A 27,757-nucleotide genomic window follows, 5' to 3' on the forward strand; every position below is an offset into this window, starting at 1 on the left:
ATAGTGTATGATATGATATGTGCCACTCAATTTGTATATTAATATTCCTTCATAGTTTGGATTTAGTGCTATTCCTTTGATTTTTTTTAACTACAGTCTTTTTGTTAAATAAGAACATGATTAGAGGAATTCAATATTTCCTTTAAGGTAAGACTTTCTTCATTTTTGCCACATTACATTATATATTAAATATCGTATATATTTAAAGATTTTTCCAATTTCGTTACATTTTTGCTGTCTTTGCAATCCATAAAAATGGGTAATTCCTTTTGCTAAGGCAGCAACACTTATTTAGAGCACAATAAATGGTAACCGAAAATATTTTAGGTTTGCTTTCTTCACCAACTGCTGAGATATAATCTTTTTAAACTCAATATATTGATTTTATGACCCCATCATAGCATCCCAGGCCTGGGAAACACCTCACGAAGCAACTATTTGGAATCCCTGGCTCCACAGAGAACCAAATAACTTGACAATTTTCTTCAGAAGCACACTTTAGTGTTTAATAACCCATAATATTCTCAGAATTTTTATCTGTTTTCTATATTAAATAACCAAAGGTGCACAGATTTTGAGTTCTAATTCTAAATTACTGGAATAAATGATCTTTTCTAGGAAAACAGATCTCTACATAGGATCTGAAGAAGTGTGAAATAAACGGAAATATGACCTCTGGCTGGAGTAAGAGATTTCCCATCAAGTGCCCATCTCTACAAAGTGTTTGTGCTGCAGTAAGCTGGGCAGTTATCATCAATGGTCTTGGACTCAACCTTCTTGGACTCCCATGAGTAATATTAGCACTGGGATCCAAACTGACAGCACGAAATGAACTATGACATGGAGTCGGATGAATTGTAGCTGTGTTGTCAGAGTGATGGGCTATGCGCAGGAACACGCACTCCATGCAGGTCTCAGTGAGCACACCGGGTGTGAGCGGACAAGGATAGGCTGACTTACGGTGTCTGTTCTGCTCATGCTGCTTGAGCAGAGGCTCCCTCCCTCCCTCAGCACCACTGTGAGTCTCTTCCAGGGCAGGGTCTCCTGTCCTTTTGCTTGTCCTCTAAATGTTGGTTTGTCTGATGTTTGACCTTGACATGTCTGATGATATCTGGTTGTGGATAGTCCTGTGTTCGCAGGAATAGGCAGAAACTCTAGGGACTGGATAGCATGGTGGTTAAGGGAGCAGTGCCATTCACCACCTGATTCCAAACCAACAGGAAGAATGATGGACAAGGCGTGGAGACAGTGTCTGGGAGAACCTCCCAAACACACCGCAGACTTCCTTTTGCTTTTTTAAAATATATGTTATTGTGTATAGTTGAGGTTTACAACATGAGGTTATGAGATACATGTAGATAGTACAATGGTTACTATAGTGAAGCCGTTGAGCATACCTCTCATGTCATATGGTTACTTGGCATGTGTGTGTGCAATAAACAAAGGCTTATTATCCTAAGCTGCTGGGATGTTTTGATTGTTTCTTTAACTTTTATTTTAAGTTCAGGTGTACAAGTGCAGGTTTGCTAGATATGTAAACTTATGTCAAGGGGATTTGTTGTACAATCATTTTTATCACCCAGGCATTAAATCTAGTACCTATTAGTTATTTTTCCTGATCCTTTCCCTCCGCCCACCATACACCCCCGAAAGGCCCCAGTGTGTGTTGTATCCCTTTATGTAACCATATTGTTTCTTACTGTGGTGTGACTTTCACTCTCCTGACCAATGCAATTTAGAATCACAGTTGGAAAGTGCTGCATCTTCTGCTTTTCAAATTTAACATTATGTCAAAAGCATATGGCAATATTTTAAACTAATTGCCCTTTTAAAATGAGGTAAGACTCTCAAGTTGATGCATCATCATCTACTCAACTAATTTCTTATAGTCAATTATTTAGATTTCCTCTCCTCTCCCAATTCATAGAACTTCGTCAGATTAATTTTCAGGAATGGGTTATTGATTTTAATTAAATTATAAGTTAACTTATTTCTTCCTAGTCTCAAAACACGTAAAAGTTTGAACATTCGTAGTGGGTCACGCCGAATGGAGCCAATACACTGTGCCTAACAGATGAACTTGACAATGATTGTAAACGTGCCATTGAATACAGCACAGGAGATAGTCCTATGCCAAGCACGTGCTGGAGTCTGCAGGTTCACCATCCGGGGGCTGCGGCGCTAGTCTCGCTTTTTGGCCAGAGAGGCCTGGGCAGTGAGTCGTGCATGGTCTCGGGTTTCGCCGCTAGAATAGGGGAGAGCCGTGGCAGCCGCTATTACCTGCGTGCGCCCGCCCAGGCCACTGGAGGAACAGAAGCATTTTCTTCCCCACTGAGCTCTCAACTAGTGGGAGCTGGAAGTGGTTGAGTACCCGCGGTAGATACCTCTTGCATCATGCTTCAGATAGACGGTTTGAAGATACAGTCAACTTGTCACCATCGCGTCCTCCAGTCTGCACTCTCTGGATTCGCCCTCCCTCATTCCCCGCCTTTCTGCATTTTCCTTTCACTCTCGCTTCACTGAGATTGAGCTCCTCTCAAACATCCTGGCTTAGGAAGTTTTGCTCAGGCTTTGTCTTCTAGGGAAACTGGACGTACAAATTACTATTATTTGAAAAGACACTGAAAGAATGAGGGGAAAAAGAGCTAAATGACTCTTTTTTTGTTTTGTTTTGTATTACCACTTTGACACTATACCTTTTTTTTTTTTTGAGATGGAGTCTCGCTCTGTTTCCCAGGCTGGAGCGCAGTGGCACAATCTTGGCTTACTGCAACCTCCTGCTCCCGAGTTCAGGCAATTCTCCTGTGTCAGCCTCCTGAGTAGCTGGGATTACAGGTGCCCACCACCATGACCAGCTAATTTTTTGTACTTTTAGTAGAGATGGGGTTTCACCATGTTGGCCAGGCTGGTCTCGAACTTCTGACCTCAAGTGTTCTGTCCGCCTTGACCTCCCAAAGTGCTGGGATTACAGGTGTGAGCCACTGTGCCTGGCCTACACTCATTATTTTAACATGGCTAAATGTATTGTAAAGGAGGCCAAAGATCCTAATTCAAACTCATGTTAACTTTGCATCAACAAAAAGCTTTGAGATTTGTACAGCTCACCTCACAAAGGCTTTTTACATTTCCATAAGCACTATAGATATACTTTGTGCATGTAACTGGGATACCTTGAGCAGTAGCAAAGAGGGAGAAAACTAAATCCTTTCAGGAGATGGAAAAAAAGGCAGATACGTTGAATGATGATTAGGTGCTAGGGTAGACTACTTTCTATCTGCTACATTTTTTTTTAACTCTTGCTCTAACAAGATATGTAATTGTAAGTAGAAAATAGAAGTAGTATATCTTAAATAAACTAAAAAAGAAAATATATTAAATATTAAAAAACACAAATGTAATGCATTTTGCCAATGGCTCTTAGGTTCCTTGCACAGGTAGTTTGCTTATAGTTTATGGCTGAAAAGTATACCTAGGAAGAAATGAAAATGCTTTATAATGTTTGTCCTGAAAACTTAAATATTTTTAATCATGTGTAAAATTAGGGCAGGCAAAACAATTTTTGTGTTATGCCCTTGAATAGTTCTTGCTCACCAGTCATTTAAATTGTGTAGCTTTAACTTCAGTCCCTGTCATGACACATTAGGATGAAGATGTGTGATGGATCTACCCAAGCAAGGCACTGTAGAACATGTCGCACTGTTCTGCCACTGAGCAGATGAGGAGCTGGGTATTCATCCACCACTGTCCAACTGTCATTGACCGAATGCTGTTTCCAGAAGGACTCACTCTCTTGCTTTGCATGTGAGCACAGTGTTCCCATGTCAATATCAAGCTGGGTAATGGATTCCTCTATTTCTCAAACCCTATCAGCCTATCATTCTAGTGGGTGTGCTCTGTATTTCTGAAAAAGCCCTTTCTTTCCAAGGGCTTTTTCAGGATCCTCTGTGAGCTCAGCTTCTTAGGCTGGAAGTGCCAGGGAATTACATCACCATATTCCTTCTTTTGCTGGGGTTGCTGGTAAGTACCCTACCTCCTTCTGTAAGACTGTAAAGTTTGCAGGCATTTGTTGACCCTGTTGCTAATCAAAATATGCTTTGTTTTCTGGTGCAAACACTTTGTAGTCCAGTTAAATTAATTTTAGCCTAAAGCTGTGTCCTTATAGATTTTAAATTTATAAACACTATTCTGTATGTAGTGAACTGTAACTTAACTAGATATTTAAACAGTCTGTAACCTACTCTTGTACCAATCAGCAAGTTTCAGCCAGTCAAAGGTGGCCAACTGTTCCAGCTAGGTTCAAATAAGTCAAACACTGAGCTGTAATCAATCCACTTGTTTTTATACCTCACTTCTGCTTTCTGCACATTATTTTCCCTGTTCTTATCATAAATCCCCTCCAACCATGTGGCAGTGCAGAGTCTCGCTGAACCTGGGGGCTGCCTGATTTGCAAATCATTTTGTAACAGATGGTATCAAAAGTGGGACCCGAAGTGGGACATCTAGCAACCCCCTGGAGCATTGAGTGACCAGGCATGGGACCCACCAGGCCCAGAATGTCCATTGTTCTCTCAAACTGACTGGGGATTGTGGGTAAGTCTTCTCTTAAATTCTGAAGCTCCATGAATTTCTGTTTTGAGTTCTTCCTTTATAAGCATCCTTGGGCGTAGACAAGGCTATTTGGGATCGAGAAAGACTGGGGAAGACAGGAAGGGTACCTGTAGTTATAATTTCAAAATTCTTTTCAGTAATTCAAAATGTTAAAGTCATCTTATGTTAAAGTAAGTAATACATAATTATAAAATGGCTGAGTCATTTTTAGATAAGTTAAAATACTGAGCATTATTAAACGTAAATATAGGTTAATATACTTTGTTATCTTATTTTCACATAATATAGAACAGCTACATATATTTAGCTTTGTTAAACAAAAAAAAATTAAGAAACATATCTTTCAAAAAGTATAAAGTGGTTTTCATCTTCAAATAGTGATGTAAAATAATTAAAAATTACTTACTTCCTAGAGTTTTCATGAGCAATTAGAGTTACTAAGAGTTAAAGTTGTAGTCATTATATTTAATTAAAACTACTAGATATAAAAGAAACAATTCTGAATACAGAGTATATAAAAATGGCAAGATATATTTTTGGTAAGGAAAGTTATAAAGGCATAAAAATGTGCATTTGTCAAGAACATAAAATTCTGTCCAGTTTAGAAGTTATTTAAAAGTCATTTCAAATTAAAAGAATAAAAAATATGAAGGTAGACTAAATAAATATAAAAAGTTGGAAATTATCTCAATTATGATAATTTTAAAATAGCTTCCACAGTTAATTCCTTAGCTTTGATGCATTTCCAGTCTATTGTGGAAGCACTCAAATGTATTTTGTATTTCCTTCAATGAATTCTCCAGTTTTAGAATTTCTATTTAATTCTTTTAAAGAAATCTGCCTTTTTGGTTAATTTTCTATTCATATCTTAAATTATTATTCTGATTTCTTTGTATTGGTTTTCAGAATTCTCTTGAATCTCATTGGGCTTCTTAAAAATCAATATTTTGAATTCTGTAGCTAGGATTCCGAAAATTTCTTTTCTTTTTTATTGCATTTTAGGTTTTGGGGTACATGTGAAGAACATGCAAGATTGTTGCATAGGTACACACATGGCAGTGTGATATGCTGCCTTCCTCCCCTTCACCTTTATCTGGCATTTCTCCCATGCTATCTCTCCCCAACTCCCCACCCCCTGCTGTCCCACCCCTATCTCCCCCCAGATTCCACAGAAATTCAAACCATCATCAGAGATTATTACAAACAACTCTATGTACATAAACTAGGAAACCTGGAAGAAATGGATAAATTCCTGGACACCTGCCTCCTCCCAAGCCTAAACCAGGAAGAAGTCGAAACCCTGAATAGACCAATAACAAGGTCTAAAGTTGAGGCAGCAATTAAGAGCCTACTACCCAAAAAAAGCCCAGGTCCAGATAGGTTCACAGCTGAATTCTACCAGACATACAAAGAGGAGCTGATACCATTCCTTCTGAAACTATTCCAAATAATCCAAAAAGAGGGAATCCTTCCCAAATCATTTTATGAGACCAACATCATCCTGATACCAAAACCCAGCAGAGACTCAACAAGAAAAGAAAACTTCAGGCCAATATCCGTGATGAACATAGATGCAAAAATCTTCAATAAAATACTGGCAAGCCGATTGCAACAGCACATCAAAAAGCTTATCCACCATGATCAAGTAGGATTCATCCCGGGGATGCAAGGCTGGTTCAACATATGCAAGTCTATAAACATAATTCACCACATAAACAGAACCAAAGACAAAAACCACATGATTATCTCAATTGATGCAGAGAAGGCCTTCGACAAAATTCAACAGCCCTTTATGCTAAAAACCCTCAATAAACTAGGTATTGATGGAACGTATCTCAAAATAATAAAAGCTATTTACGACAAACCAACAGCCAATATCATACTGAATGGGCAAAAACTGGAAGCATTCCCTTTGAAATCTGGCACTAGACAAGGATGCCCTCTCTCACCACTCCTATTCAATATAGAAAATTTCCTTTTGATTAGTTTATTGCTGGAAAATTTTTGTGTTTCTTTGGAGGTGTCATATTTCCTCATTTCTTGTTTCCTGTGTCCTTACATTGACATTTGCACATCTGGTAAGACTCTTTCCTGGAGACAGATTTCAGTGTTAGTTGGGTGGCATACTTCGCTTTGATTCTGGGTGCATACAGTAGTGTAGTCTCTGATTTCTTTGACTGTAAACAGTGTTAGTGCTGCCTGTGATTTCCTCAGTGGGTTGGGTGGCAGTTTTAGTGAAGGCGGTGGTAAAGCTGTGCTGGGGACTGTGATGCCAGGTGGGTCAGTCTGGAGGCCAGTGGTGGCAGTGGTGGGCTGGGTGTGCCTATCTTTGAGTCCCAGGGCAGGGAGTTCTGGTACCTGTGTTGATAGCTACCAGCAGGCTTATTCCTGGGCTTCCAGGTGACTTGCTTCAATTCCGGCAGTGGCAGCAGTAGACTGAGCAGGGAGACAAGTTTTCAGGGCCTTGGAAGCCAGTGTGGCATAGACGATGTCTGTAGTAGTGGTGAGATGATTCTCTGGCTCTGCAGCAGTGTGCACTGACGTTGGTGGTGACTTGGATGAGCTGAGTGGTCCAAGCTCACAAGCAGAACCGTCTGGTAGGTATCAGCTGAATTGGAAGCGATTGGGTGGTTAGGATCAACAACCTCAGGCCCCTGGGAAGAGTGCTAGGTTTGGTGGCTTGGGCAATCCCCAGGACTCTGGGCTGTGTACTCTATTTGGGGAGAGTGGGGGGCAAGGCCGGGCTGGGCAGGCTTGTGCTGAGGCCCCCAGTGATGAGAACAGGCATGGGTCCTGGTGGCTGAGGATAGCGAAATCCTCAGGTTCCAGACAGAGCACTTGGGTGAGGGGCTGTGGCAGCTGCACTGAAGTCCTGCCACTGGAGAGGGTGGCGCGTGCGCTGTCCTCAGTGAGCGCAGCCCAGTCCAGCAGGTGGAAAATGCACATCCCACTCACACTCTGATCTAGGCAGGGTTTGCTCTCCAGCTTCAGCAGGGGTATCCTGCGCCTAGCTCACACTCCCACTCCAGCTGCAGGAGGCCTCACCCAATTGGTGAGCAAGTCCCAAAGGCAACTTGTGCTCCACTTGTGTCCTGGCCTCTGTCCTGGCAGTGCTCGCTTCCCAGCACCAGCAGTTGCAGCCCATGCCTTGTTCTGGTTATGGGAGTATTTCCACCTTGCTCTCCAGACCCAGCAGTGACAGCCTGAGTTTCCACAGCCCCTCAGTTCCAGAGCTGCTGGGCTCTCAGACTGTGTGCAGCATGCCAAAGGCTAGGATTGAAAATGGTGCTTTTTGGTAGCCACTTACATCTCAGAAAGGGTGTGGGATCCAGCATAAGCTCTTTCCCTGGAGCAGTTCCATCCCATGTTTTCCCAGTAGCTCCCTATGTTAGATTCAGGTGTTGGGAGGGTTGAGGGGTTCTCCTGTGGCTAGGATTGCACGATTCCACCATGGAGATGTGAGCAGTTGGAAGTCTCTCACTCAGCTTTTCCCTGAACTGGGAAATCACTCCTGTCTCTCAGTCAATTCTAACCAGTTAAGCTACCTCTCTCCTTTCTCCTTCCCCACTTTTCATGTTTCTTGTAACTTCTCTGTTGAATTCCACCATTTTCTCTTGCTAATGTATTTGAAGTGTGACTGTCTATACACTACTTTGGCTCTTCTAAGTGGAGGAAGTGGGCATGAAATGCTTTTGTTCAGCCATCTTGACGTCTCAATTCTTTAAACACCCTCAGTTGTGCTGTAGAAGGTTATTTATTGTTATTAAGAGTTTGACAGGAAGTCTCATAAGAGAATTTACTTCTACCTTTACATATTATTTATCTTTTCTTGATGCTTTCTTTGTGTAGACCGAGTTTCTGAATATATCATTTTATGTTAACCTGAAGAAAAATTTTAAAGATATTTTTTAAAAGTAGATTTAGGTTCAGAGCAAAATGAGGCAGCAAGGACAGAATTCCCATATATCCTTCATTCCCACACATACATAGCCTCCCCACTACCAATATCCTGGTCTAATGTGGTATATTTGTTACCATCAATGAAGTTTTGTTGACTTTCACCAGTCAATATCACCAAAAATTCACAGTTTACATTAGAGACCATTCTGGGGTTGTACACTTTATATGTTTTGACAAATCCGTAATGGCACGTATCTACTATTACGGTGTCAGGCAGAATAGCTTCACTCCCCTAAATATCCTCTGTGCTATGTCTCCCTTTCCATAGCCCCTTGCAATCACTTATATTTTTACTGTTGCCATGGTTTTGCCTTTTCCAGAATGTCATATAGTTGAAACCATATGGTATGTAGCTTTTGTAGATTGATGTCTTTCACTTAGTAATATGCAATTTCATTTCTTCTATGTCTCTTCATAGGTTGACATTCATTTCTTTTTAGCACTAAATAATATTTCATTGTCTCAATGTATCAGAGTTAACTCACTCATTCCCCTGCTAAAGGACATTGTAGGAGCCAAAGAAAGCTTCCCTTCCACTCTCTGAAGGTTCACTGAAAAATCAACTCACGAAAGGAGATTATTAGGAAAAATGGAATAAAATATATTAACATGCACATAAGGGCGAACCACAGAGTGTTACCCCAAACCCCAATGGGGTTCAGAAACTTATACATCTTGAGGTTAAAGAAAGAATAGGGTCTTGGATTATAGCAAAACAGGTTATGGTGGCAAAAAGGTTATGGGAGGTGGGGAAAGAAAAGTCCTGGCTAGTAAAGGTGAATTTGTTATGTAAATACAATATCACAGGTGGCAGTCCTCAGAAAGAATAAATGGTAAATAATTCTTTCAGACCCTTAAAGGTGTCAGACTCTCTCAGTTCATCATTCCTATATCCAGACAAGGGAAGGACTCAGAGAAATCCAGGCTGCCTCAATGTTGATCTCTACAACGCAAATCTCCCCTGCAAAAGACAGCTTTTCATCTCTTCTTGTACCTTCAGCCCTCCTGAATAGCTATCTTCAAGGAAATATATTTTAGGGTGAAATATTTGAATTTTCTTTTTTGGGTTGCTTCCCAGTTTTGACAATAATGAATAAAACTGCTGTAAACATCCATGTGAAGGCTTGGAGTCGGACACACATTTTCAGCTCCTTTGGGATCAATATCCAAAAGCATGGTTGCTTTTGTAACCGGGGGAGGGTACCCAGCTCCCAGAGCTCATAGGTTCTTGGCCTCTCTAACCCCAAAGAATAGGGAAAGGGGCCCCGGAGGCGTGGTGAGTTTGCCATTCGAATAAATATCGTGGACCCAAAGAGTTTTGCAGAAGAGTGATTTACTAGACAGAGAGAGAAAAAAGACAATTCCCACACTGTTGTGGGAGGGGACCCCAGAAAGGTAAATCCATTTAGGTAGGAGCAGCTGAAGTTTTAACCCTTGAGTTATTCCCTCCCCATCCATGTTCTCATCCAATCAGAGGAGTTCTTTCAAACTTCCTCTGGCGTGATTGACCTTTGACTCTAATACCGGATTGGCTACTTATTCTACAATCCCGAGTTACAGAGCCCCCACCTCCCAGAGCTTTTGGCAGGAATTTGGGACAAAAGAGCCCCACCTGGCTTTCCCTACCTGGCCCATGTTTGGAAAAACCAGACAAAGAACTTTACATTTTAAACCCTTCTGGTGTCTGGATGGAGGCATGGAGCCAGGAAATTCCTGCATTTGAAACCCCTACCCTAGTGGACCTGGAAGATAAGTTTTTTTTTTTTTAACACAATTCCCTCACTTTATCTAATATGAAGAGTAAGTTTAGTTTTGAAAGAAACTGTAGACCTGCTGTTACAGTATGTTCCTAGCCAACAGGCAGAATAGACTGGCTGTGGCTAACTGAGGTGGTCAAAATTAAAACAGAATGAGGCGGCCATGTCTGGGTGAGGAAGCTGTCACGTATTCTGTGCTCACAGAAAGATGTTGTAAACATGTCACAGGACCTCCTGTTCTACAATCAAGCCAAACCAGTTCTTGCTGGCAATGCTGAGGTTGGCTACAGCTGGAAGTTCCCCAACTGACCACAAAGAGACCACCTGGTGCCAACTGACTGACCACCTGCAATCAGCCAATTAAGAGAGACTGGTGATTTGGGGCTTAAAGGTCCTCCAATCAAGATTCTGTTCTCACTCCCCTGATTCCTCTCTCCTGCCCTGCAAGTTTTGCCTTTATCATCACTACTCTAACCTCACTCCCTCATGGAAGGCTTTCATTTAAAGTGGAGGCTGTATATCCCCAATCCACATTTTTTTTTTTTTAAGGAAATAAAACTCTCTTTTTTTTTCTCTTCAGATCCCATGGTTCTTTTGTTAACACTGCCTTTCAAAGTGGCTGCACCATTTTGCATTCCCACCAGCAATGAATGAGAATACTCGTTGCTCCAAATCCTTGCCAGCATGTGGTATTCTCAGTGTCCTGGATTTTTGCCATTATAATGGACATACAGTAGTATCTCATTGCTGCATTTACCTCTCTACTTAATTACCCATTTGTCCTTGCATTTTGTCTACTTCTTCCAGTAGAGTCCTTAGCATATTAATTATAATTAGTTATCTTACATTCCCTGTTTGATAAATCCAAAATCTGTGTCCTGTCTGAATCTACTTCTATGCTTGCTTTGTCTTTTCAGACTTTTTCTTTTAATGCCCTTGATATGTCTTGCAATTTTTTTTTTGAAACCAGACATGACGTATGAGGTAATGAGAACTGAGGCGAATAGGCCTTTCCTGTGAGGTTTTATGTTAATCTGTTAGGGGATGGGATGGATTTAACATTTGCTGTTGCTATAGGTGTCAGAGATTTCAATTTTCTATAGTGTCCTTGTTTTCTATCTCCTTGGTTTTCTTTAGTTTTCCCTAAAATCTCTTTATAAGTAGCATGCTAATAGAAATCAAAATATTTAACCTCAAGATATATTTCTTGGACAATATTTTGAGATGACTGTTCATGTGGCTGGCAAACAGAAGTTGCCCTAAAAAGCTGTGTTTTATGGGGAAGATTTGTATCTATCATCTATAGGGAATCAGCATTGATGCAGCCAGGCTTTCTCTGAGGCCCTTTTTTGTCTGGCTCTAGGAAAGATTAACTGAGAGTCTAACACCTTTAAAATTATGAAAAAAACATTTCCCATCTATTCTCTCTGAGGGCTGCTGCCTGTGAGATTTCATCAATATAAAAAGACGACCTTTGCTAGCCAGGCCTGCTGTTTCTGCTCCATAACCTGTGTTGCTACTCTATCCTAATTTACCAATGCCACCTATTTATGGCCATGTGCTGAGCCCCCATTTCTTCTGTAATTCCAAGATGGTAAACAAGTTTCTGTACCCCACTGGGACATTGGGGTATCACTCTGTAGTTCTCCCTGTACATGTTAATACATTTGTATGCCGTTTCTCCTATAAATTTGCCTTTTGTAAGTTGATTCTTCAGTGATCTTTCAGAGGGTAGCTTTTAAGCTGAAATCCCCTGATATTATACTGGAGGCTTATTGACGTGGTAGTAGGGTGTGAGGGGAGGGTAAGCGTTTTATAATTCTGTGAGTAAATTCAGTCTTTCAGTGTGCCTGTGTCCCTGGGCTGCGTACCTTGAGAAATAAAAGTACAATTCCAAGCCCCTAATCGACTGAGTGCATCATCTCTGGCCAAGGGGACCTGAGAGTAATCTTGAAAACAGTTCTTGGCCATAACAGAATGGGAGGAGTCAGACCCACCCTGTTACACCTCCTCCCTCACTAAACATGATTAGGATCAGGCTTTCTTCCCTAAGAGCCTAACAGAAACCAGCCCTTGCCAAAGATATCAACCAACCACCTGATGATGCCCCTCCTTTTTTGCGTGATTAGAAACCACTGACCACAGAGTCATTCTGGCCAGACTACAGAGAGTGCACAGTGAGGATTTTCACATCCTCTGCTTCACCTTTTGATGTCAGATGCCTGGAAACACCCTTGAATCATGCTAATGCCACTAGGTTTTGTACGTGGGACCCATGAAGGAGTATCAAGCTTAACTTCACATGTGCATGTTTCCCCTTTTATAAGTCTTCATGACCCCTATAGCTTATCAAATGTGTATATTTGAACACCCCACTCAGCATAAATTCCTGTCCCCTTTGCCCCCCCTTAGAACTATTTGCTTCTGGCCAGAGGCTATGCTTTCCAACCTGTCAGAATGGCCACCCTGCAGGCTGCAGCCCTTTATGAGAAATACAGCTCTCCTTTCTAAGTTTATGAACCTTGTCATTCTTCAGTTGATAACTTCACAAGTCTTAGTTTCTTTCCTCCTTGAGTGAGCTAGAAAGGCTGGAATGTGTAGGAATTGGGTTATTTCCCTTCTTCCTCTCAGATTAGCCTTTACTAAAGTTTGTCTGCATGGGTCAGTCTTTGTTACAGAAAAAGCTCTAGAAATATTACAAAATGGTCATTTTCTTGCCTTCTTCCTGCCAGAAACATGAAGGTTTTTTCTTTGCTCTTCAGCATGAGAACATGGTGGGGTTCCTGGAGATAAAACTCTTGAAAAAGGGGAGCCCCTAAGGCTCTAGATACCAGGAATTTCTCCTCATACTAGTGTACGTTTTATTTCTAACACTTCCTCAAGGTTATTGTTTAAGTGTTTCTACCAGCTTGCAGCTCTAATGGCATTTGAACCAGAAAAGCTGATCTTGACTGCACTTTCCTATATGCAATTGTCTCTTCAGGTTTTGGACTGCCAGATTTCCCTATGACCTGAAGAAAAAAATGAACTTCTATTTGAGGAATGCATGTTCTTTAATGATCAGGCCCAGCGAGAGATTAAAATGAGACAGCAATCATACTTTACTCCCCCGCTTGAGTTATGTCATCATCTCTTGAAACTGATTGCTATTGCCCCACGTAAGTATAAATTAACCTAATAGGCTGGGAGTGGTGGCTCATGCCTGTAATCCCAGCACTTTGGGAGGCCAAGGTGGGCGGATCACCTGAGGTGATGAGTTTGAGGCCAGCCTGGCCAACATGGTGAAACCGTGTCTCTACTAAAAATACAAAAATTAGCCAGGTGTGGTGGTGTGCACCTGTAATCTCAGCTACTTGGGAGACTGAGTCAGGAGAATGGGTAGAACGTGGGAGGCGGTGATTGCAGTGAGCCAAGATCACACCACCGCACTCTAGCCTGGGTGACAGAGCGAGATTCCATCTCAAAAATAAAATAAAATAAAAAATAAAAATAAAGTAATCTAATAATGCCATACAGGACACTAAAAGCCACACCCTATTGCTTAATAATGTATAGCCAATCACTAATCAATGTTATTTCTATAAACCAATGAGAATTCCTGGCAAACAATCTTGTATGAGCCCACTCACTCTTTTTTTTTTTTTTTGCCTTTAAAAATCCACTGGTTACTGCTGCTAATAGGAGTGTATATTCAGGGAAACTTGAATCTATGTTCTTTGGTTGCAATTGCCAAACTTTGCCCAAATAAATTTCTTCTTATATTAATTTTGCCTCAGTCTCTTCTTTTGTAAACCCAAAATGAAATTAAAAGCCCCTAACCAACTGAATGGCTCCTTCCTCTTGGCCGAAGATATTTCAAAGTAAACCTGGAAAACTAGTTCAGGCCACAGTAGCATGAAGTGGTTGGACATGCCTCATTGCACTCTCCTCCCTTTAGAATTCAGGCACAATTAACCAGCATTAACAATAAAACAGAGATCTTAAGAGTGACAAAACAGACTCTTTGTAGCACAAAATACCAAATTCCAACCGGGCTCTAATATAGCATCATATGATTGATAGCAGGCTCTGAAAGAAATGGAAGTATTTTACTCTAAAATATATTTCTTTGACATATTTTGAAACAGCACTGCAAAGCTGTCTCTTGTGGGGAATGTCTACATCCTATAGAGAATCTCCCTTTAACAATCTGTTCAGAGAATACATGGGTCAAAAAAAAAAAAAAAAAAAAGAGAATCTCCCTTTGTTTTCAGATCATTTCTTGATGCAAGAGAGATTAAACTAAGAGTCTGACACCTTTTTAGGTCTGACAAGAGACATATATTATCCATTCTCTCTGAAGCCTGCAAACAGGAGACTCCATTGACATAATAAAAACCACAACCCCTTATCTTAACCCAGAAACTCCTTTCTATTGATTCTAGGTCTTTAGATCATATCTTAGCTCTTTCCATCAATTGCCAATTAGAAAAATCTTTGAATCCATCTATGACCTGGAGGTACCCTTCCACCCCACTTCAAGTTTTCCTGCATTCCTGACCAAACCCATGTACATCTTACATGAATAGATTGATATCTTCCTATAACTTCTGTCCTCCTGAAATGTATAAAATCAAGCTATAACCCAACCACCTTGGGCCCCTGTTCTCAGGACCTCTTGAGACTGTGCCCTAGGCTTTGGTCACTCATAGTTGGCTCAGAATAAATACCTTCAAATATTTTACAGAATTTTACTCTTTTTCATCAACACCTTTTAGATTGACATATCTGGCAAAAGTCAGCAGGATTCCGAGTGAACCCCCAACACTCTGAATGTGGCATTGGGTACCAGCATGACCATTTGTCTGCAGAAGTCCCATCAGGTGTTGCTGGTCAGTTCTCCTGAATTTTGACCTCTCACCCTTTGGTCTTAGTTGGCCTTACTTGGTCTCGTTTGTACCTTTTATTTGGGATGTTTTTCAAATTCCCTCTTTAAGACTGAGGGGTTCCGCCTCTGTCTTTAGACAGTTCATTTGGGTTAACATCTTGAACATGTCTAGTCTCTAGCTTCTGTTGACATTCATCCGTGCAAGCTCCCAGCTTGCTTGTCTATGTCTGCAGTGTGACTTTACAGGCTGCTCTTTATTAGGAAATGATTTTGGGCTGCTTTTCATTAAAAAGAAAAGTCTTACTGATGACTTATGTGCCCTCACTATTTGCCTAAGTAATTTCTTCTTAACTCCTGTATCACTATGAACCCCTTCTGGTTCTGGGGACTGCCTGCCTGATTCTCAAACTATTCTTTGCCCAGTTAAAAAGATCATTCAAAGGACAATATGGGTCTCTACTATTCAAAGGGTCTCCTTTGTTGCCTAGTTTACAATTGCTTAGAGCAATAAAACAGTTAAAAGATTAATAGTCTAAAAGGGGAAAATGAACAAAAGTAAAACTATGAAAATTCAGATGCAACAATTTTTTATTTTTATTTTTATTTATTTATTTATTTATTTTTAAGACAAGATTTCACCATGTTGGTCAGGCTGGTCTTGAACTCCCGACCTCCGGTGATCCGCCCGCCTTAACCTCCAAAGTGCTTGGATTACAGGCTTGAGCCACCACGCCCGGCCCAAATGCAACAATTTTTTTTTATCTAAACCAGGACTAATGACTGACACTGATGTTGAAATGCTAACTTCCAGGGAATTACCTAAACAGCATTCCTGCTGAGATCTGATCTAAAACAAGTCAAAATCATTGTAAGCCCAAACTGCTTGATTTAGCTCCTTTTGCAAGAGTAACAGTAAAGGCTGCCCACTCCTCATAGTCTAGGAGTAAGAATAATTCTATGCTTTCACCACTGTGGCCTGGGTTTGATTTCTGGACAAGGAATCAGTCACTCTTGATTTGATATTTGTGTGACTTTTTACTTTTTGTGGTACCCATTTGTTACTGATCCTTTTAACTTCCATGGACAATTTTAGATTTCCTGTCTTCTGTCTATGGGGCTTTTGGACCTTTGTGTGTTGATGATAAGCTGAGAAGCTGACACCTTAGAAAATGTGGCCAGGTAGAAATGTGGATTGTGACCCATTTGTGACTAGTGATCTTTACTTTCCTTGAGCTGTATTTTGGGATGGTTCTGGATCTTGTGAAGACTGCTTTAGACCTCTTTGGAATTGTCTCATGCATTCTTGGTTAAGTCATAACCTCGATTAGAGCTTATTCATTTTACTTGGGAGGGTACTTTTGGTAAAAAGAAAACAAAACAAAAGCCATAAATGTGGGCTATTCAAGCTAAACTCTGATGATAAGAGATTTAAAAGGATTTTTTTAAAAGCGCTCTATAGTCAAAAGTTGACTTAAAACTGAATTTTAGGCTATGTATATATACACATACAAACATATACATATGTGTATGTAAAACTATATATATATGCCTCTGTTCACTCTCTGCAAAACTTCTCAGTCTACTGAATTTCTCTCTTCCTAACTCCTATTAACCATATGCCCACATGCACCCCATTTGTCTGTTTCTTCATTTACTTCTGTTGGTCCTTCCTTCCTCTTGCCACCCTTGATACACATGAAGAGACCTAAAAAAATTTCTAACAGCCTGGGAAGACAGAAAAGGCACCATAGACTCTATTCTTTTTTTAAAAAAAACTTCTGTTTTACCTAATGAGTTCCCAAGAATTTTAGGTGGACAGATTCTTTTTTTAAAAAAAAAAGACGGGATTTCACCATATTGGTCAGGCTGGTCTTGAGCTCCTGACCTCAGGTGATCCACTCACCTCAGCCTCCTAAAGTGCTAGGATTACAGGCGTGAGCCATCATGCCTGGCGTGGACAGATTCTTTTCAAGTCTAAAGCTATACCCTCTTTTGCATTAAACTTCTTGATCTTTTTGGCTTTTAGATACATACATGTGTACATATGTATGTTACATGTTATATCTACATATATATATTTCTACACATATATATTGTCTACACATGGTAGCAAATTAACTTAAATTTAAATGAGTACTCATAAATTAGTTAGCCTCAATACTTTATAAATTAATGTGACTTTAGTAATTTTTGGTAAATAAAAAGTTTAAAATGATTGGTAAAATAAAATAAAACCATATTCAAAATTTAATTTAGACACTTTTGCTAGAGTCTATTGGTCATACAGGTTTAGGCTGTTTCTCTTTCATGTTTTAAGACCATAAAACTATTGCTTCGGTCATACTTTTGGTACTTGCTTAATTCATCTGGAAGCTAAAGCTGTGAGGGCTGACTGCTGGGTTCTTTGAAAGCCTCGCACACATCTTACTAAGAGCTTGTCTTTAGTTTTAAGCCTCCAAATTCTGGAATCTAACCAAGTGACCCTGGTGAGCCCTAGGATCAACACCCAGGCCCCATTTTCCCTGGCTCAGCTCTGTCTCTTGGCCATGCTGAAAGGGATTAGATCCTCGACTATTGTCTCCACAACTCTGTTTTTTGTCCTGGACACTGCATCTGGTATTTAATAAAAAGTTATTTCCTAGGTTTTTCACTAAAAGTAAAAGTTACTAAGACTTAAAGTTTTAATTAACATATAATTAAAACTGCTAGATTAAGAGAAACAAGCTTATACACAGAATGTATAAAGAAAGGAAAATTCAAAGACAATTGTAAAGAGAATGTAATTTTTCCTTGACATGACAGATAACTTTCTGTGGTCAAAATAGTAAGGGGGAAAGGAATGAAAATTTTTATCCTAAAAGTAAAATGATAGGACAACATTAAAGGTTTAAGCAAGTTGTGGAAGGTTTGTGGAAGATTGATTTTTGTGAAAGGAATTTTGTGTAATCAAGTTGGCAAAAATTAAAAGGGAATTATTTAGTTTTCCTAAAAATTGAACACTAATAGCAAATGCACACTAATGTAGGGCTAGAATCTGGACCCCTGTGTTGGAATAACAGAGTTTTCTTCGGGCATTAACCTGATATTTAATAGAAAATTATAATGTATTGTAAAAGATTTATGGAAATATTATTTTCTGTAGAGACAGGGTCTCCCTATGTTGCTCAAACTAGTCTCGAACTCCTGGACTCAAGTGATCTTTTCTCCTTGACCTTCCAAATATCAAGATTGCAGTGTGAGTCACCATTCCTGGCCCCACATAGACATTTTTCAATTAAAAATACATAATAACAGAAACGAAAACTAAATGGATGGGTTAAACAGCAGAATAGGGAGGACAGAGGGAAAAAATCAATGAAATAGAAGATAGAACAATAGACATTACACAATCTGAACAATAGGGAAATTAGACTGAAAAAAAATGAACAGAGCCTCAGAAACTGTGAGACTAAAACAAAAGGTGTAACTTATGTATCACTGAAGTTCTGGAAGGAGAGAAGCAAAAATGCAAAGGTGGTAAAATACTTGTAGAAATGATGGCTGAAAACTTCCAAAATTTGACAAAAGCCAAATACTGTAGATTCAAGAAGCTGAATGCATATCAAATAAGTTAAACTCAAGGAATCCACAAAAACACATTAGCTTCTGAAAAATAAGAACAGAGAAATAATTTTCAAATCAGCAAGAGAGAAAAAACATGGCAGAAAATAACTCAAATGGCATAAGATTTCTTATCAGAAACTATGAAGGTCAGGAGGCTGTGACATAACATTTTTCAAATGCTGAAAGAAAAGAACCTTCAGCCTAGAATCCAACAGTAAGTGGAACTACCCTTAAAGGATGAAGGGGACAGCAATGCATTCTCAGATAAAGAAAAAACAAGAGAATTTATCATCGGGAGACATGTCCTAAAAGAATGGTTAAAGAAAGTTCTCTAAACAGAGAGGAAATAATCTCATGAATCATTTAAAAAATGTAAATCAAAACCGCAATGAGATAACACCACGTACTTACCAGAATCATTTAGATAAAAGTGAGTGACAAAGCCAAGTGCTAGTAAGCATGCAGAGGAACTAGATTACACATACACTGCTTGTAGCAATGTAAAAATAGTACAGCTACTCTGGTAATGATTTTGACAGTTTAAGTAACCAAACATGGAGATGCCATATGACTCAGCAGTTACACCCCTTAGCATTCATCCTGGAGAAATTAAAGTTTAGGATCACACAGATCACACAGAAACAAAAGCTTATAGCAGGTTTATTTGTAAAAGCCAAAAGTAGAAATGACCCAGATGTCCTTCAGCTTGCGAATGGTTAAATAATCAGTGATTTGCATGGAGTACTATCCAGTAATAAAAAGGAATTAAGTATTGATAGATGCAAAATTTGGATGAAGCTCTACAGAATTATTCTGAGTAAAAAGTCATTCCTGAATAGTTACATACTATGTAATTTCATTAATACAATATTATTTTAATTAACATCTTTATATAAAATCCATAAACCACAAAATTCACTCATGTAAGTATTGAATTCAATGGTTTTAGTATAGCACAGAGATGTGTAACCATCACCAAAATCTAAATTTAGATTATTTTCATTCCTCTGAAAAAAAACCTTTTACCCATTAGAAGTCACTCTCCTTTTCTTCTTCCAGCCTCTGAAAACCACAAATCTGCTTTGTCTCTATGAATTTACCTATTCTGTACAAGTCATGTAAATCGAATCATATGCATGACCTTTCGTGGCTGGCTTCTTTTACTTAATATAATGTTTTCAAGGTTCATCCCTTTTGTAGAATGTATCCATATTCCATTGAAAATTTTTGCCAAATAATATTCCATTTTATGAATATACTACATATTTGTTTATCCATTTATCAGTTGATGGACATTTAAATTCTTTTTTACTTTTTGGCTGTTATGAATATTTGTGTGCAAGTTGCTATAAACATTTGTGTGCAAAATTTTGTGTGGATGTATTCTTTCATTTCCCTTGGGTATACAATGAGGAATTTCTTGGTAATATGGTAACAGTATAGTCTACTTTTTGAGGAATTGCCAAACTGTTTTCCAATGTGGCTGCACTATTTATACATGGAAATCCAGTCAAGTGGGACAATGCAAACCAAATTTTAAAATTTCTTCTTCAGTGGCCCCTCTACATCCCACGAATCTGCACTCACTCCCTGTACTTCGCCTAACAAGATCCCTGCTCTTCTCCCCAGCACTTCTACTCTGCTGCTTGGCTCACACTCATTGGTTTAGTTGAATATCTCTACTCATTCCTTTATCATTATCCACCATAGAATCTTACCCATCCTTCAAGATTCACAGGAAATATTATTTTATTACCATAAAACCTCATTTTCTTGTCCTCAAATTTTGAAGTGATCTTTCAGACATTTTTCTTCTTTAAGGATTATTGACATTTTTCTTATGTGACATTTTACACTCATATATTTTTCCTCTATACACACAGAAAATTGCTAGACTAGACTCTAAGCTCCAAGAAGGCACAGTTTATGGATTTGTTTAGTGTTTCACACAATAGTACTAACAGGCAGTCAGCAAAGATCTAAAAAATGCTGCTGCCACCTGGCCTCTCTCTGTTTTAACTCTCTGGAGAACATGTCTTGTTATCTGATTTTTTCTTATTGATTGTTCTGTTGAAGGACTGCGTTCCACCACCAGAATGTAGACATCATTTGAATAGAGACCTTGCCTGTCTTTTTCACTGCTATGCGCCACTACCTAGAACACCCTAGGTGCTCAATCAAAATGTGCTCAGTGAATAAATGAAATTATAAAACTGTAGTTTCAGAAAGCAATAGCTTCTTCATACACTAACATAGCTTTATTTTGTGGATAATAATAACTTTGATAAATAAGTTTCCTTAATTATCTGTGAGCTAATGTTCTTGTATTTAGAGTTTACTAAATAATTATACAGGAAATAGTATGCAAATTCAAAGACATTACTTTTATAAATATAAAACTCAATTTATCTGTGGGAAGGTATAGCATTCTTCAGGACTAATTATTTTACAATGTGGCATTTTAGAGGTTTTATCCTGATTTTGAAGTTCAGGAGATTGGACAACTCACTAATTATCTTTTAATGCTTCCTATTGCCTGATAAATTTTAAGAGGTTAATTACTAATATGCTCCATTATTATTCTTAAGGATAAGACATGATGAACAGAAATTTCTATGCAATTATTCCATTCTGGTGAGGTTAGAAGGTGGTAGGCAGATAAAGAAATCATCTTATCAAGCAAGAAAAGCACCATTTACTGAAAAAGGTCTGCTAACGTTTTATCATGACTGAAAATATAAAAAGACACTTTAAATGGATAAATGCAGCTATTGCACACAACTGACATGGCTGTAGAGATGACAGAGTGAAGAGGTATTTGATCAGTTATTTGTCATAAAATCTCAGGAAAAACAAAAATTTCTATTTAAAAATGTCCCTTTATTGCTTTCTCATTTTATTTGACTTGCTAAATTCAGAGTTAAATCATATCCATATGTTCTCAGTTTTAACTGCAACCATATTTCTAACATCACCCTTTTCTTGGCTAGAAAAATGACTCTATGCCACTTTCAATGCCTCCTTTTATGTTCATGCTTGACAGAGAGCGCACACATTTAGGGTCTGTGTAGTGGGGAAGGCTTAAAGTGGCAAGGCACATTTCACAGTTATTTTTCATTGGCAGGTGGTAAAAGACGGAGTTGTCAAACTCTAATCTCAGACAGAACTGAGCTTGAATCCTTACTCAGACAACACTAACTGTGTTCACGTAAACAATATAAACGCTGTTCTATAAAATCGGGGATAACAACAAAACCAGTTTTGCATGGCTGTGGTGGGGAGGGTAGGGGGCAGTGCACAGAGATATAACACATGTGCTATGTTCAGAATGTATTATCCACTTAATGTTGACACCAGCCCTAGAAGATCAGTACTGCTACTACTCCAGGTCTCAGAGGAAGATACTGAGGCACTGACTGAGACATAGTCAAATCTTGGTATACAAGGAGGATTTATATGTATTACTTGACTAAAAATATACTAACACTCAGTGAGCATTACATTGACCCTGGAATTAGGTTGAATACATTACATGGGTTTCTAAATTAATCTTCACCTCATCCCTGTGCAATGCTACTGTTGCTCCCATTTTTCAAATGAGAAAATTGAGGTTTAAGGGGATTAAGCTATATATCTGAAGTATTAGAGCTAGAAAGCACAAAAATCCGATCTAAAAACCCAGGAGGTCTGATTTCAAGGACTGTAAAAGTAACCCGTAGCACTGTATACTAATTCTGGCCCCTTACTTCATATCTAAATGACTAAATTAGTAAAAGGGGATGGATTTGACAAAGAAGTACGTCATGGAATAAGAAGGCAGAGCATCCAGAGTGACTTTAACTCAACTGAGTACACATATATCAGTCTTCGAATAACACTGTGTCATGCATTTTAGGAACACAAAATAGCATCACATGTAGTTAACCAGGACGCCTTCATTTTGTAACCTGGATGATTATCTTATTTACAACTAAGAAAGAGAGTGCTCCATACAGAGGGTGTGGTAGGAAACCCCACATTAAACTGAGGCAACGACTACGTACTTGGTGTGAAGGCAAACAAGAAATAAACCTGACAAGCAGAAAAGGACAAGAGAAGTTGCCTGTTTAGATCTTGGCACTGGATGAGGGAGAGAAGACAAACCTTGCCTAAAAATTAAAACTAGTACTTACTCATCTTCGGGTTCTGAATATACACTGCAAGTTTAATCTAGATTGGTTTCAAATTGGTAGTTTCTGACAGAAGCAAACTCAAATACTGTCTACAAGAACTCACTGCAATTCAAGCCTATACTAATTTTATACTCCCATTTATTGTAAAGTGTATTCTGCTTTCAGAGATATTAAAATGTGAATAAAACACACATAAGAATGGACGAAAGATGATATGAGATTGGGAGGCCGAGGAGGGCGGATCATGAGGTCAAGAGATCGAGTCCATCCTGGCCATGGTGAAACCCCATCTCTACTAAAAATACAAAAATTAGCTGAGTGTGGTGGTATGCACCTGTGGTCCCAGCTACTCGGGAGGCTGAGGCAGAAGAATCGCTTGAACCCAGGAGGCGGATGTTTCAGTGAGCAGAGATTGCGCCACTACACTCCAGCCTGGGCGACAGAGCAAGACTCTGTCTCAAAAAAAAAAAGATGATATGAGATGCACTTCTCTAAAAGAGCTTAGAAGTGTCTAAGGTCATGTGATTGACAAGATAAAACACAAATCACACAAGCTATTATATCAAAGTGCAAAATTAGTTTTGAGATGTGTAGGGAGACGGTAATTCACACTTGGTAAACTTCTGGGAAGAACAGTGAAGTGGGAAGTCTTCGTGGGAGGGTGAGACTTGATCTAGACCTTGATACCTGGATTGGGTTGCAATGGGGGAGGGAAAGAAGGACTACATATACCAATTAAGCTGTGGAGTCAGATTTAATGACAATATTTTTAGATTGGAGAAAGTGAGGAGACCATTCCAGCTGAAACGAAGAGCTTGTATTGGGTAGCAGTGGCAGGTAAATTTAGAAAATCCTACTGAGAAGACATAATAGAAGGCTCTTAAGGAAATGCCAAGCTAAGGAATTAGGAATGGAAATGATATTCATTCAGTCATTCAGTTAGCTACCTGACCAATCATTAGCCAACCAACAAACATTAAGCTGTATATGCCGGATGCTGCCCTGGGAACTAAGGATAAAATGGTGAATAACACAGCATTTTGCCCTCTAAGTTACAGTATTTTAGTTGAACAGACAAATATTGATTTAGCTTCAATTTATTGAAGAGCTATTTTTTTCCAGGTACTGTATAGGTAATTTATGTTGTACATTACATTTCAAAACAAAAGTATATCTATATTAGAGATGAGAAACCTGAGGGTCAGAGGCACAGAGTTCTTCTGCACTTTTTAGTATCTCCATAAAGATGGATTGTATCGCTTACAGTAGATCCTTGATTACTCAAATTATGCAAGGATGCAATTATTAAATACTCAGAATCCTGGAAAAAGACTTTGCAACTTTTTGAAAATAACCAAGAAACTTGTATCTTGATATTAAGACAAATAGGTTGAATGACGAATCTTTAAGCCAATTAATATCCTCAACTCTATGTAATCTCTAAGGTAGAGTTTGCTCAGTTATTTTGGAAACTTAGCTGAGGCATGGCAAAGCACTGATATAACCTATTATCTGCAGCAAATCATTAGTATGTATCATGAGTGTCATTAAGTTAAAGCCACATAATTCTAAATGGGGAGACAAATTTTACATTAATTTAGTGAAAGCTGTGGTGTGGATTCACATTCCTCCCAGTTCCACTTAAGGCAGAAATGTTATTTCCCTCATTGCTGATGACACAAGGACTAGCAGCTCTCAGATGCATTCCTGTCTCTGGGATTGTCATCCAATGAAAAGAGTGGCCTCACCCAAGATTATGTCACCCTCCCAGGAGCAGCCCACACCCAGTGACTAGTCCACAAGTGCTAAGAATAGCTTTCACCCTAGTCCCAATTCAGGATGACTCTGAAGGGTCATCTTCTCTGCAGGATAACTGAATTTACTTCCAATTCTCTGTGGTAGGCAGAATGATGGCCACCCAAAGATATCTCATATTCTAATCTCTTGAATCTGTGAATATATGAAGTTAAATGGAAAAGGGGAATTAAGGTTGTACATAGAATTAGAGCTGCTAATCAGCTGACTTCAAGATAGGGATATTATCCTAGATTGTGTAAACCCAATGTAATCACAAGAGTTCTTAAAAGTGAATGAGGGAATCAGAAAAGGAGGTAAGAGTGATAAAACCTGAGAGAAACTCAACCTGTCATCACTGAATTGGAAGATGGAGGAAAGTGAGAGGAACCAAGAAATGCGGGAAATCTATAGAAGCTGGAAAATGCAAAGAAAGGGATTCTCTCCTAGTTTTCAGAAGGACATTGATCCTGGAAAACATCTTGATTTCACTTCAGTGAGACCCATGTTGGACTTCTAAACTACAGGTAAGGTTAGAAATGAGTGCTATTTTAAGTTACAAAGTTTGTTGTAATCTGTTATGGCAGCAACAGAAAATTAATATATTCTCTCTCTAAGTTGGCTTCCTTCCTTCCCTGAGCAGTGTTGATTCTGAATGTATTTCCTAATCAACTTAGTACAGCAAATCTCTGCCTCAAACTCTTGTTCATGTGGTATATAGCCTATGACAGAAACACATATTAGGCTCGTATTTTTCTATTTAAATTATAGATCTCATGTTCACCTAACCATTGATAACACTGCTGAGACAAAGGCACAGTTTAGTTGTGAATTTGCTGTCTGATCCCTCAGGCTATGAGGGATCATAGTCAAGAGTGTGACTGGCATATACTGCAAGTCAGGTGAATCAGAGGCTGCTATGGTTTGAATGTTTGTGTCTTCAAAATTCACGTTGAAGCTCAAACCCCAATGTGATGGTATTAAAAGGAGTGGCTAAAAGTCATGAGGGTGGAGCCTTCATGAATGGGATTGGTGACTTGTAAATGGGTTGGAGGGCACTGGCCAGGGCTTTTGTGCCCTTCTGTCTCTTCTGCCTTGTGCCAGCATTCAAGGCACCATCTTGGAAGCAGGGACTGGGTCCTCATCAGATACCAAACCTGCTGGCGTGTTGACCTTGGACTTCCCAGCCTCCAGGACTATGAGAAATAAATTTCTTATATCCATGTATTGCCTGATCTAAGGGATTTTGTTATAAGAGCAGAAAAAGACTAAGACATAGACCTAGGCCAGCTATGTCATGGAGACACAGGCCAGCACCATAGGCCATGTCAGCTAGGGGTCATTTTGGGGAAAATCTCTAAGGCATGTCTTAGGAACACAGTCCAGGAGACTGGTAGACAGAGGATTAAGAACCAAAGGACTGGTCAATAAATTTCATGTGTGAAGATACTGAGGCTGGTGTGTAAGAGGCAATTAGTAAATGTTACCTTCCTATTTCTCCCCCCATGCAGATATTGGAAATACTTCTCTACTGCTTGGGAAACTTGTTCAGAGTACAATTCCCATAGCAGCAAGAAAAGAAATTTTTGTTTGTGGATACTTTAAAGTAAATAAAGCTATTATAGAAGGCAAAAGAAAAAACATGTCAAACAAATTCTCTTTTCATTTAAAAACAAAACAGAATAACAAGCCCCAGATGTATGTTTGAATGTAACTACCCAACTAAAGGGAAAACAAATGTGCTCAGCATTACCCATGCCAATGCAATGTATGGTGTGCAGTGGAAGTGGGGGATAAAAGCTCTTATTAGTGTCACCGAGCCTGCACCCTGGGACCTATGAGATGTAGCAAATGCATTAGGCACAAAATGTGTTCATTTGAGCATTTTTCTTAAGATGTCCTCAGGCTTTTTCACGTTAGTCAATGTACAAAGCACACAGTCTTCTGCAGTATCTTGAACAGAATCATCCCAATACCAAATGGACTATGGTGATGACCTAACTAACTTAATCCATGTTGTGAATTGATCTTATGTTCAAATTATCCCAGCCCCTGAGAGTGAGACAGTGGCTGTGACATTTGCTCAAAGAGGTTCAGAGAAAGAGATATCTGATGCACACTGGGCTTTCCTTCTTTGTGCTCCCTAATTAGTTTTAAACTCTTTGTTGTGTGCTGCATTTGTGATCTACATATCCATTACCTAATAGACTTAAAGCACCTTACCATGAGGGTCTGAGTCTGATGATTTTTTAAAAAAGCAATCTCCTATGTCATCTTGCACAGCAAATGCCTATTGAATGAAGAGGAACGGCATTTTGGGTTGAAAATGATCTAAATAGAAAGCACAATTCGGGTGATGCTAGGTATATTTGATGAAGCTGAGATGATATGATCACCTGCTCCCACGGGGAACTTCCTACAGGTCACCGCCACCTCCTGTATTATCATTGCCTAGTGGTCCTGAAAGTGTACATCACAGCTTTTGATGAGCGAGGGAGGAAGATTTTTTTTTTTCAGTAAGCGCTCAATAATAGCTTTTATTAACATCTTCAGCTCAGAGGCAGGGAGGAGTGGAATACCATGGGAGGGCTGTGAGAGGCATGGCAGGGGGGGTCAGGGGGAAGTGGCAGGAGGGTGGATGGGGGGCAGCAGTGGGCACCAGGGCAGGGCTCACTGACTTGTCCTGGGGCCCTGGCTGGGGGCAAATATTCTGGGATTTTTAAAATAATTTGGCTTTAATATGATATAAAAGTGATTACTAGAATAAAGGAGTCAGCAGAAATGTTAAGAGTGATGGTGTACAATAAAATTCAGCTTTATAGTCATTAATATCTGTATTTGTCTGCTCGAGGTATCATAACAAAACATTATAGATTACATGGTTTAAACAACAGAAATTTATTTTCTCATAGTTCTGGAGACTGTAAAGTCCAAGATCAAGATTCTGTCAGGGTTCAGTTCTTCTTTGAAGGGGACTCTTCTTTGCTTGAAGACTG

General features: G+C 39.3%; 1 long non-coding RNA gene across 1 annotated transcript in view; it reads left to right on the forward strand.

Annotated features, from left to right (window-relative positions):
• LOC135278010 (uncharacterized) overlaps positions 1–4,593 on the forward strand; it is a 45,138-nt gene extending 40,545 nt beyond the window's left edge. The window contains exon 3 of the long non-coding RNA XR_010345531.1: positions 4,467–4,593. This is a non-coding gene — a long non-coding RNA (uncharacterized LOC135278010). The remainder of the gene's footprint in view (positions 1–4,466) is intronic.
• The last annotated feature ends 23,164 nt before the right edge of the window (positions 4,594–27,757 follow it).

The sequence above is a fragment of the Aotus nancymaae genome, unplaced genomic scaffold, assembly GCF_030222135.1.
Source record: "Aotus nancymaae isolate 86718 unplaced genomic scaffold, 86718_ANA_hifiasm-v0.15.2.pri h1tg000036l, whole genome shotgun sequence".
NCBI lineage: Eukaryota > Metazoa > Chordata > Mammalia > Primates > Aotidae > Aotus > Aotus nancymaae.